The sequence below is a fragment of the Oryx dammah genome, unplaced genomic scaffold (genome assembly GCF_014754425.2).
Source record: "Oryx dammah isolate SB20612 unplaced genomic scaffold, SCBI_Odam_1.1 HiC_scaffold_28, whole genome shotgun sequence".
NCBI classification, from domain to species: Eukaryota; Metazoa; Chordata; class Mammalia; order Artiodactyla; family Bovidae; genus Oryx; species Oryx dammah.
In genome coordinates this window covers 4,724,996-4,736,141 of record NW_024070212.1, presented here as the reverse complement: position 1 = coordinate 4,736,141, position 11,146 = coordinate 4,724,996, and the positions used below count along the sequence as shown (strand labels likewise).

At 36.5% G+C, this 11,146-nt stretch overlaps 1 non-coding gene across 1 annotated transcript; it reads right to left on the bottom strand.

Moving 5' to 3' along the window:
• Positions 1 to 6,776: 6,776 nt before the first annotated feature.
• Positions 6,777 to 6,883, bottom strand: LOC120857175. Its single transcript, XR_005719632.1, has one exon. It is a non-coding gene; the product is annotated as a U6 spliceosomal RNA (small nuclear RNA).
• Positions 6,884 to 11,146: the final 4,263 nt, after the last annotated feature.

Here is an 11,146-nt window from a genome sequence, read left to right as displayed (position 1 = left end):
TTTTTGTGTGATCCACAGTCAAAGACTTTAGGGTAGTCAGTAAAGCAGAGGTAGATGTTCTTCTGGAGTTTCCTTACTTTTTCTATGAGCAAATGGATGTTGGCAATTTGGTCTCTAGTTCTATTGCCTTTTCTAATCCAGGGTGTACATTTGGAAGTTATTGATTCACATACGTTGAAGCCTGGCTTGGAAGATTTGAGGATTACTTTGCTTTCATGCAAATTGAGTACAATTCTGCAATAGTTTGAACATTTTTTGGCATTGCCCTTTTTGGGAATTAGAACGAAAACTGACCTTTTCCAGACCTGTGGCCACTGATGAGTTTTCTAAATTTGCTGGCATATTGAGTGCAGCACTTTCACAGTATCATCTTTTAGGATTTGAAATAGCTCAGCTGAATTCCCATCACCTCCACTAGCTGTGTTCATAGTAATGTTACGTAAGGCACACTTGACTTTGCCTTCTAGGATGTCTGGTTCCAGGTGAGTGATCACACCATCATGGTTATCTGGGTCATTAAGATCTTGTTTAGTCTTTCTGTGTATTCTTGCCACATCTTCGTAGTATCTTCAGCTTATATTTCAGGTCCATACTGGTTCTATTTTCCTTTGTTATCTCTAATTTTCTTGAAGAGCTCTCTAGTCTTTCCCATTCTGTAGTTTTCCTCTATTTCTTTGTATCAGTCACTTAGGAAGGCTTTCTTATCTCTCTTTGCCCTTCTTTGGAACTCTACATTCAGATGGGTATATCTTTCCTTTTCTCCTTTGCCTTTCATTTCTCTTCTTTTCTTAGTTATTTGTAAGTCCTCTTCAGACAACCATTTTGCCTTTATGAATTTCTTTTTCTTGGAGATGATTTTGATCACTACCTCCTGTACAATGTTACAAACCTCCATGCGTAGGTCTTTGGGCACTCTATCAGACCTCTTCCCTCGAATCTGTCACTTCCACTGTATAACCGCATGGGATTTGATTTATATCATACATGAAAAGCCTAGTGGTTTTCTCTATTTCCTACTTTCCTTCAATTTAAGTCTGAATTCTCCAATAAGGAGTTCATGATCTGAGCCATAGTCAGCTCTCTGTCTTGTTTTTATTGACTGTATAGAGCTTCTCCATCTTCAGCTGCAAAGAATATAATCAGTCTGATTTTGGTATTGACCATCTGGCGATGTCCACGTATAGAGTCGTCTCTTGTGTTGTTGGAAGAGGGGTTTGTGCATTTTCTTGGCAAACCTGTTAGCCTTTACCCTGCTTCATTTTGTACTCCAAGGCCAAATTTACCTGTTACTCCAGGTTCACCTGACTTGTTACTTTTGTTGATTCATGGACTTAACATTATAGGTTCCTATGCAATACTATTCTTTACAGCATTAGACTTTACTTTCACCACCATACACATTCACAACTGGGCACTATTTCTGCTTTGGCTCAGCCTTTTCATTTCCTTCTGGAGCTATTTCTCTGCTCTTCTCCAGTAGCATATTGGGCATGTACTGACCTGGGGAGTTCATCTTTCACTGTTATATCTTTTGGCCTTTTTATACAGTTTATGAGGTTCTCAAGGCAAGAATGCTAAAGCAGTTAGCCATACCCTTCTCCAGTTGACCATGTTTTGTCAGAAATGTTTTGTCAGACCTTAGACTATGAATCTTATGATACTATCAAACCACCAGTCCTCTCCATGGAAAAATTTATAAACAGTCTTCATTTACTGAAAATTCGTACCAAAATAAAACATAAAAAGAGAATAAGAATGAGAAGGTAATGAAAACGCCATTCTGCCCCTCCCCCCCCCAAAAAAAAACACAGGTTAGAAAAAATTGTGATGGAAAAGGAAATTACACAGCACCCTAAACTATATTAAAATATCAACACAAGTATTTACAGATATTTTGAAAACACTTAGAACAGAAATAGAAACATAAAAAGGAAGTAATGAAGTGAGAGTCAGTTGAATATGGATAAATAGAGAAGTAAAAGATGAAAAAGATAATTTCAGGGAAAAAAATGAAATGAGAAACTAATTAAGGGGAAAAAAAGACAAAACTGAATACCTATTGAGGGGCATTGAAGGAGAGAAAGAGAGCAACTAGGAAACTAAAAATATTTTGACAGATATAGAGAGAATATGATTGAATTAAGAGACAACAAAGACAGTTCAGTTCAGTTCAGTTGCTCAGTTGTACCAGACTCTTTGCAACCCCTTATGCTGCAGCACACCAGTATTCCCTGTCCATAACAATCTCCTGGAGCTTGCTCAAACTCATGTTCATCGAGTCCGTGATGCCATCCAACCATCTCATCCTCTGTTGGCCCCTTCTCCTCCTGCCTCAATCTTTGCCAACATCAGAGTCTTTTGAAATAAAGCAGTTCTCATCAGGTGGCAAAAGTATTGTTTCAGCTTCAGCATCAGTCCTTCCAATGAATATTCATGACTGATTTCCTTTAGGATTGACTGGTTTGATCTCCTTGCAGTCCAAGGGACTCTCAAGAGTCTTCTCCAACACCACAGTTCAAAAGCATCAATTCTTCAGTGCTCAGCTTCCTTTATGGTCCAGCTCTCACATCCATACATGACTACTGGAAAACCATAGATTTGACTAGATGTACCTTTGTGGGCAATGTCAGCTTTTTAATATGCTATCTAGGTTTGTCATAGATTTTCTTCCATGGAGCAAGTGTCTTTTAATTTCATGGCTGCGTCACTATCTGCAGTGATTTTGGAGCCCAAGAAAATAAAGCCTGTTTCCTTTGTTTCCCCATCTATTTGCCATGAAGTGTTGGGACCGGATGCGATGATTTTAGTTTTTTTCGAATATTGAGTTTTAAGGCAACTTTTTCATTCTCCTCTTTCACTTTCATCAAGAGGCTCTTCAGTTCCCTTTTGTTTTCTGCCATAAGGGTGGTGTCATCGGAATACCTGAGGTTATTGATATTTCTCCTGGCAATCTTAATTCCAGCTTATGCTTCATCCAGCCCAGCGTTTCTCATGATGTACTCTGCATATAAGTTAAATAAGCAAGGTAACAATATACAGCCTTGACAAAATCCTTTCCCAATTTGGAACCATTCCGTTGTTCCATGTCTGGTTCTAACTGTTGCTTTTTGACTGCATACAGATTTCTCAGGAAGTAGGTAAGGTGGTCTGGTATTCCCATCTCTTTAAGAATTTTCCACAATTTGTTGTGATCCACAGAGTCAAGTAGCTCAGCTGGTAAAGAATCCGCCTGCAATCCGGGAGACCTGGGTTTGACCCCTGGGTTGGGAAGATCCCCTGGAGAAGGGAAAGGCTACCCAATCCAGTATTCTGGCCTGGAGAATTCTATGGACTGTATAGTCCATGGGGTCACAAAGAGTTGGACACAACTGAGCAACTTTCACTTTCACCTAATTGACATGAAGAGAATCCTGCATCCAATACCTGCATGAAACACGCTGTTTCAAGTGTAAACTGAACATTTACCAAAATTGACCATATATGGAACTATAATACAAGTCTCAAAAAATTTTTAAGTATTGAAATTATACATTGTATAATTTGTATTCTATAGCAACAGTGGAATTAAACTAAAAATAAAAACAAAAGTAACTGGAAAATCCTCATATGTTTGTAATCAGCTAATATATTCCTACTTAACACATGGGTCAAAATAGAAATCCTAAAGGAAATTTAAAAATACTTTAAACTGAATGAAAGTAGAACTATAACTAATCAGATTTCATTGGGTGAATTCAGAGCTAAGCTTAAATGTAAATTTAATAAGTCCTTAAACACATATATAAGAGGGAAATGCCTTATCTAGGTATCAATCTCAAGGAGCTTGGAGGAAAAAAAAGGCAAAATTCAGTTAAAAAAAAAAAAAGCAAAAAAGAGGAAGAAGAGCCCAAGTCAATGAATTTTTAAAGAACACTGGGGAAGAATCGAGAGAAACAAAGTTTTTTTCTTCCTTTTTAAGACTAATAAAGTGATGGCAAGATCAATCAAGAAAAAACAAAAGCAAGGAAAGGTATAAACTACCATTATCAGGAACAAAAAGATAAACATACTATAGGTTCTACAGCTTTTACAGACTTTTAAAAAATAACAAGTGTTTTTCATGAATAACTCCAAGCCAGTAAATTTGAAAATTTTTAATGAAATGGATAAAATGCTTGAAAAATGCAACTTTGTACACACAAAGATAACTCCAGGCTCATATGGCTTACTGCTGAATTCTTCTAAGCATAGAAGTAAAATATAATATTAATTCAATTATGTATTTTAAATAACAAATTTCAAAGAAAATAAAAAGAAGATATACTTACCAAATAACTTAATCTATGGTTTATTTTTTATTTATTTTTTGATTTCTAAAAGAGATTTTATTTATTTATTTATTTTTAATTTTTATTTTTACTTTTACTTTACAATACTGTATTGGTTTTGCCATACATTGACATGAATCTGCCACGGGTGTACATGAATTCCCAATCCTAACCCCCCTCCCACCTCCCACCCCATATCATCACTCTGGATCATCCCTGTGCACCAACCCCAGGCATCCTGTATACTGTGTTGAACATAGACTGGCGATTTGTTTCTTACATGATAGTATACATGTTTCAATGCCATTCTCCCACATCATCGCACCCTCTCCCTCTCCCACAGAGTCCAAAAGTCTGCTCTATACATCTGTGTTTCTTTTGCTGTCTCACATACAGGGTTATCATTACCGTCTTTCTAAATTCCATATATATGTGTTAGTATACTGTATTGGTATTTTTCTTTCTGGCTTACTTCACTCTGTATAATAGGTTCCAGTTTCATCCATCTCATCAGAACTGATTCAAATGTATTCTTTTTAATGGCTGAGTAATACTCCATTGTGTATATGTACCACTGCTTTCTTAGCCATTCATCTGCTGATGGACATCTAGCTTGCTTCCATGTCCTGGCTATTATAAACAGTGAAGTGATGAACATTGGGGTACATGTGTCTCTTTCAATTCTGGTTTCCTCGGTGTGTATGCCCAGCAGTGGGATTGCTGGGTCATAAGGCAGTTTTATTTGCAATTTTTTAGGGAATCTCCACACTGTTCTCCACAGTGGCTGTACTAGTTTCCATTCCCACCAACAGTGTAAGAGGGTTCCCTTTCCTCCACACCATCTCCAGCATTTATTGCTTGCAGACTTTTGGATCGCAACCGTTCAGATTGGTGTGAAATGGTACCTCAGTGTGGTCTTGATTTGCATTTTTCTGATAATGAGTGATGTTGAACATCTTTTCATGTGTTTGTTAGCCATCTGTACATCTTTGGAGAAACGTCTGTTTAGTTCTTTGGCCCATTTTTTGATTGGGTCATTTATTTTTTTTAGAATTGAGTTGTAGGAGTTGCTTGTATATTTTTGAGATTAGTTGTTTGTCAGTTGCTTCATTTGCTATTATTTTCTCCCATTCTGAAGGCTGTCATTTCACCTTGCTTATAGTTTCCTTTGTTGTGCAGAAGCTTTTAATTTTAATTAGATCCCATTTGTTTATTTTTGCTTTTATTTCCAGTATTCTGGAAGGTGGATCATAGAGAATCCTGATGTGATTTATGTCGGAGAGTGTTTTGCCTATGTTCTCCTCTAGGAGTTTTATAGTTTCTGGTCTTACATTTAGATCTCCAATCCATTTTGAGTTTATTTTTGTGTGTGGTGTTAGAAAGTGATCTAGTTTCATTCTTTTACCAGTGGTTGACCAGTTTTCCCAGCACCACTTGTTAAAGAGATTGTCTTTTCTCCATTGTATATTCTTGCCTCCTTTGTCGAAGATAAGGTGTCCATAGGTGTGTGGATTTATCTCTGGGCTTTCTATTTTGTTCCATTGATCTATATTTCTGTCTTTGTGCCAGTACCATACTGTCTTGATGACTGTGGCTTTGTAGTAGAGCCTGAAGTCAGGCAAGTTGATTCCTCCAGTTCCATTCTTCTTTCTCAAGATTGCTTTGGCTATTCGAGGTTTTTTGTACTTCCATACAAATCTTGAAATTATTTGTTCTAGTTCTGTGAAAAATACCGCTGGTAGCTTGATAGGGATTGCATTGAATCTGTAGATTGCTTTGGGTAGTATACTCATTTTCACTATATTGATTCTTCCAATCCATGCACATGGTATATTTCTCCATCCATTAGTGTCTTCTTTGATTTCTTTCATCAGTGTTTTATAGTTGTCTATATATAGGTCTTTAGTTTCTTTAGGTAGATATATTCCTAAGTATTTTATTCTTTTCATTGCAATGGTGAATGGAATTGTTACCTTAATTTCTTTTTCTACTTTCTCATTATTAGTGTATAGGAATGCAAGGGATTTCTGTGTGTTGATTTTATATCCTACAACTTTACTATATTCGTTGATTAGCTCTAGTAATTTTCTGGTGGAGTCTTTAGGGTTTTCTATGTAGAGGATCATGCCATCTGCAAACAGTGAGAATTTTGCTTCTTCTTTTCCAATCTGGATTCCTTTTATTTCTTTTTCCGCTGATTGCTGTGGCCAAAACTTCCAGAACTATGTTGAATTATAGTGGTGAAAGTGGGCACCCTTGTTTTGTTCCTGACTTTAGGGGAAATGCTTTCAATTTTTCACCATTGAGGATAATGTTTGCTGTGGGTTTGTCATATATAGCTTTTATTATGTTGAGGTATGTTCCTTCTATTCCTGCTTTCTGGAGAGTTTTTATCATAAAAGGATGTTGGATTTTGTCAAAGGCCTTCTCTGAATCTACTGAGATAATCATATGGCTTTTATTTTTCAAAAAAATATGAAACACTTCGCGAATTTGCGTGTCATCCTTGCGCAGGGGCCATACTAGTCTTCTCTGTATCATTCCAATTTTAGTATATGTGCTGCTGAAGCAAGCACTATGGTTTCTTTTTTAATATAACATTTATTTATTCAGCTGCACAAGGTCTTAGTTGTGGCATTTGGGAGCATTTGGTGACATGTACAAACTCTCTGGTTATAGCACATGGGCTTAGTTGCCCTGAAACATGTGGGATCCTAGTTCCCTGACAAGGGATTGAACCTACATCACCTTCATTGCAAAGCAGATTCTTAACCATTGGACCACTAGGGAAGTCCCTCTATGGTTTGCTGACACCAAAACTAGACATGGACCTTAAAGGAAAGGAAAATTTCAATTACAAAATAGTCCAATAGCTCTTACAAAGAGTAAATGTTAAATACCTTATATAAAATATTGCTGTCATTCAATTGCTAAGCTGTGTCCAACTCTTTGTGATCCCATGAACTGCAGAATGCCAGGCCTCCTTGTCCAACACCAACTCCCAGAGTTTACTCAAACTCATGTCCATTGAGTCAGTGATGCCATCCAACCATCTCATCCTCTGTCGTCCCCTCTCCTCTTGCATTCAATCTTTCCCAGCATCAGGGTCTTTTCTAACGAGTCAGTTCTTCGCATCAGGTGGCTAAAGTATTGGAGCTTCAGCTTCAGCATCAGTCCTTCAAAAGAATATTCAGGACTGCTTTCCTTTACGATTGACTAGTTTGATCTCCTTACAGTCCAAGGCACTCTCAGGAGTCTTATCCAGCACCATAGTTCAGAAGCATCTGTTCCTCAGTGCTCAGCCTTCTTTATGGTGCAGCTCTCACATCCATCTATGACTACTGGAAAAACCAAAGCTTTGACTATTCAGACCCTTGTCAGGAAAGTGATGTCTCTACTTTTCAATACAGTCTAGGTTTGTCATAGCTATTCCAAGGAGTAAGCATATTTCTTCATAGAACCATTCAATTTCAGCTTCTTCAGCGTTAGTGGTTGGGGCATAGACTTGGATTACTGTGATAATGAATGGTTTGCCTTGGAAATGAACAGAGATCGTTCTGTCATTTTTGAGATTGCACCCAAGTACTGCATTTCGGACTCTTGCTGATATGAGTAGCCCTCCTGTCAGATGGCCAGAAATGACTGAGTGACTGAACTGACTGAACTGAAGCATCTTTAATTTCTGGCTGCAGTCACTGCCTGCATTGATGTTGGAGCCCAAGAAAATGAAATCTGACACTGTTTACAAATTTCCCCCATCTGTTTGCCATGAAGTGATAGGACCGGATGCCATCAAACCCAAAATGTTAGAAAAAGAAAGTGTATCATTTACTCTATAACTGTATGATTGTCAAACTTTTGAGAAAGAATCATTATAATACACCACATCTTCAGAATAAGGAGAAAAATCATAAGATTTTCTCAGCATTTGGGTTGCTCCTCGGTTGCTAGTCATGTCTAACTCTTTGCATCCCCATGAACTGCAACTTGCCAGGCTGCCCTGTCCTTCACCATTTCTCAGAGCTTGCTCAAACTCATGTCCCCTGAACTGGTGATGTCATCCAATCATCTCATTCTCTGCCATCCCCTTCTCCTCCTGCCTTCAACCTTTCCCAGTATCAGGCTCTTTTCCAATGTGTCAGTTCTTCACATCACGTGCCCTAAGTATTGGAGTTTCAGCTTCAGCATCATTCCTTCCAATGAATATTTAGGACTGATTTCCTTTAGGATAGACTGGTTTGACCTTGCAGTCCAAGGGACTCTCAAGAGTCCTCTCCAACACCACAGTTTAAAAGCATCAACTCTTCGGTGCTCAGTTTTCTTTATGGTCCAACTCACACATCCATACATGACTACTGGAAAAACCATAGCTTTGACTAGATAGACCTTTATTAGCAAAGTAACGTCTCCACTTTTTAAGATGCTGTCTAGGTTGGTCATAGCTTTCCTTCCAAGGAGCAAGCATCTTTTAATTTCATGGCTGCAGTCACCATCTGCAGTGATTTTGGAGCCCAAGAAAATAAAGTTTTTCACTGTTTCCATTGTTTCCCCATCTATTTGCCATGAAGTAATGGGACCAAATGCCATGATCTTCATTTGTTGAATGTTTAGTTTTAAGCCAGCTTTTTCACTCTCTTTTTTCACTTTCATCAAGAGGCTCTTCAGTTCGTCTTCACTTTCTGCCATAAGGGTGGTGTCATCTGCATATTTGAGGTTATCGATGTTTGTCATCCAGAAATTTGATTCCAAATTGTGCTTCATCCATCCTGGCCTTTCACATGATGTACTCTGCATATAAGTTAAATAAGCAGGGTGATAATATACAGACTTGATGTACTCTTTCCCAATTTTGACCCAGTCTATTGTTCCATTTCTAGTTTTAACTGTTACTTCTTGACCTGCATACAGGTTTCTCAGGAAACAGGTAAGGTGATCTGATATTCCCATCTCTTTAAGAATTTGCCACAGTATGTTGTTATCCACATAGTCAAAGACTCAATGAAGTAGAAGTAGATGTTTTTCTAGAATTCTATTGCTTTTTCTATGATCCAACAAATGCTATCAATTTGATCTCTGGTTTCTTTGCCTGTTCCATACATCCTTTTGGCAGACTAGAAATGGGAGGAAACTTTCATAATCTGATAGCATATACACAAAAAAAAACCAACAGCAAATATCTTCCTAATGATGCAATATTAAAAGCATTTCAAAATAAGAATGCTCACTAATTCTACTTATCATTGTAGCAGAGATCTTTGCTAACCCAGTAAAGTAAGAAAAGATAAAAAATAGAATAGAAAAAGTAGAATTATCATTATCTGAAAACATTTTCATCTATTAAAAATCTATGTAAAACTACTAGAATTATTATAATTTAATTTAGCTCATGCTGTGAGTGCAAAATCATTATATTCATATTAATTTTATTTTTACATTCTAAAAACAAAAAAACTAGAAAGTGAAACTTTAAAAACTATTTTCAGTGTTATCTAAAATCATTAAGTCTACAAATGTGCCTAGGAAAATATACAAGATCTCTATATGGAAAACTATAAGCTGTTTTTCAAATAATGAAACCATATCTGAATTAATGATAAAATAAGCCATATCATCCAATATAATAAAAATATCAGCTCTCACCCAATTTATCTATAGAATCAATGGAATTAAACTAGAATTCCTAACATACCCTGTGTCTATGTGAAAGTGTTAACACAAAAATTGACAAACTTATTCTATTTTATTATTTTTTTTAATATAAATTTATTTATTTTAACTGGAGGTTAATTACTTTACAATATTGTGTTGGTTTTGACATACATCAACATGAATCCACCACAGCTATACATGTGTTCCCCATCCTGAACCCCCCTCCCACCTCCCTCCCCAAACCATCCCTCTGGGTCGTCCCAGTGCACCAGCCCCAAGCATCCAGTATCATGCATCTAAAATGTGTATTAAAATATAAAGAGTTAATAACAGTGACAATAATCTTTAAAAAGTTGCAAGAATTAGACTATGGAATATTAAGACATAACAAAGCTCCTATAAGTAGTATTGATACAAAATAGACAATAGACGAGCAGACTACAAGAGAGAAACCAGAAAAAGATATATACAGTTTCTTAAGACCAAACTGCCATCACTATTCGATGAGAAAAAGATGGTGTTATCATTTCCACTAAATTGGGTATTCATTTCAAATCTTCCACCCTACTTAACATTAGACATAACAACACTCAATTCTAGGTTGTATATAAATCAGAATATGAACATCTGCATGCTTCATGTCTTTGAAGTAAGAAGAGATTTCTTAATGTGGGCAAAAATTATTAACCATAAATGAAGAATGATAAATTTAACTTTGTTAAAATTAAGTACTTCTGATTTCCAAAAGACATTATTAAACTTTTTGAGAGATTTTTGAAATGCATGTATCTGACAAAGGACTTATACCTAGAGTATATTCTTAAATTCCTATGAAATATGGAAAAGGTAATCAACTCAATAAGAAAAAAATGGGCAATAAACTTGAATAGATATTTCACACACAACAAAATATATCAAATAGCTAATAAGTATTAGAAAATATCCTCACTATTAGTAATCATCAGAAAATGTAAGTTAAAACCACAATAAGATTCTACTACACATCCACTAGTATGACCACAATCTTACAAATGCCAATACAAATTATTGGACTGGATGTGGAGTATCTTATAAATTTATGAAATGGGAATACTGACCACCTAACCTGCCTCTTGAGAAATCTGTATGCAGGTCAGGAAGCAACAGTTAGAACTGGACATGGAACAACAGACTGGTTCCAAATAGGAAAA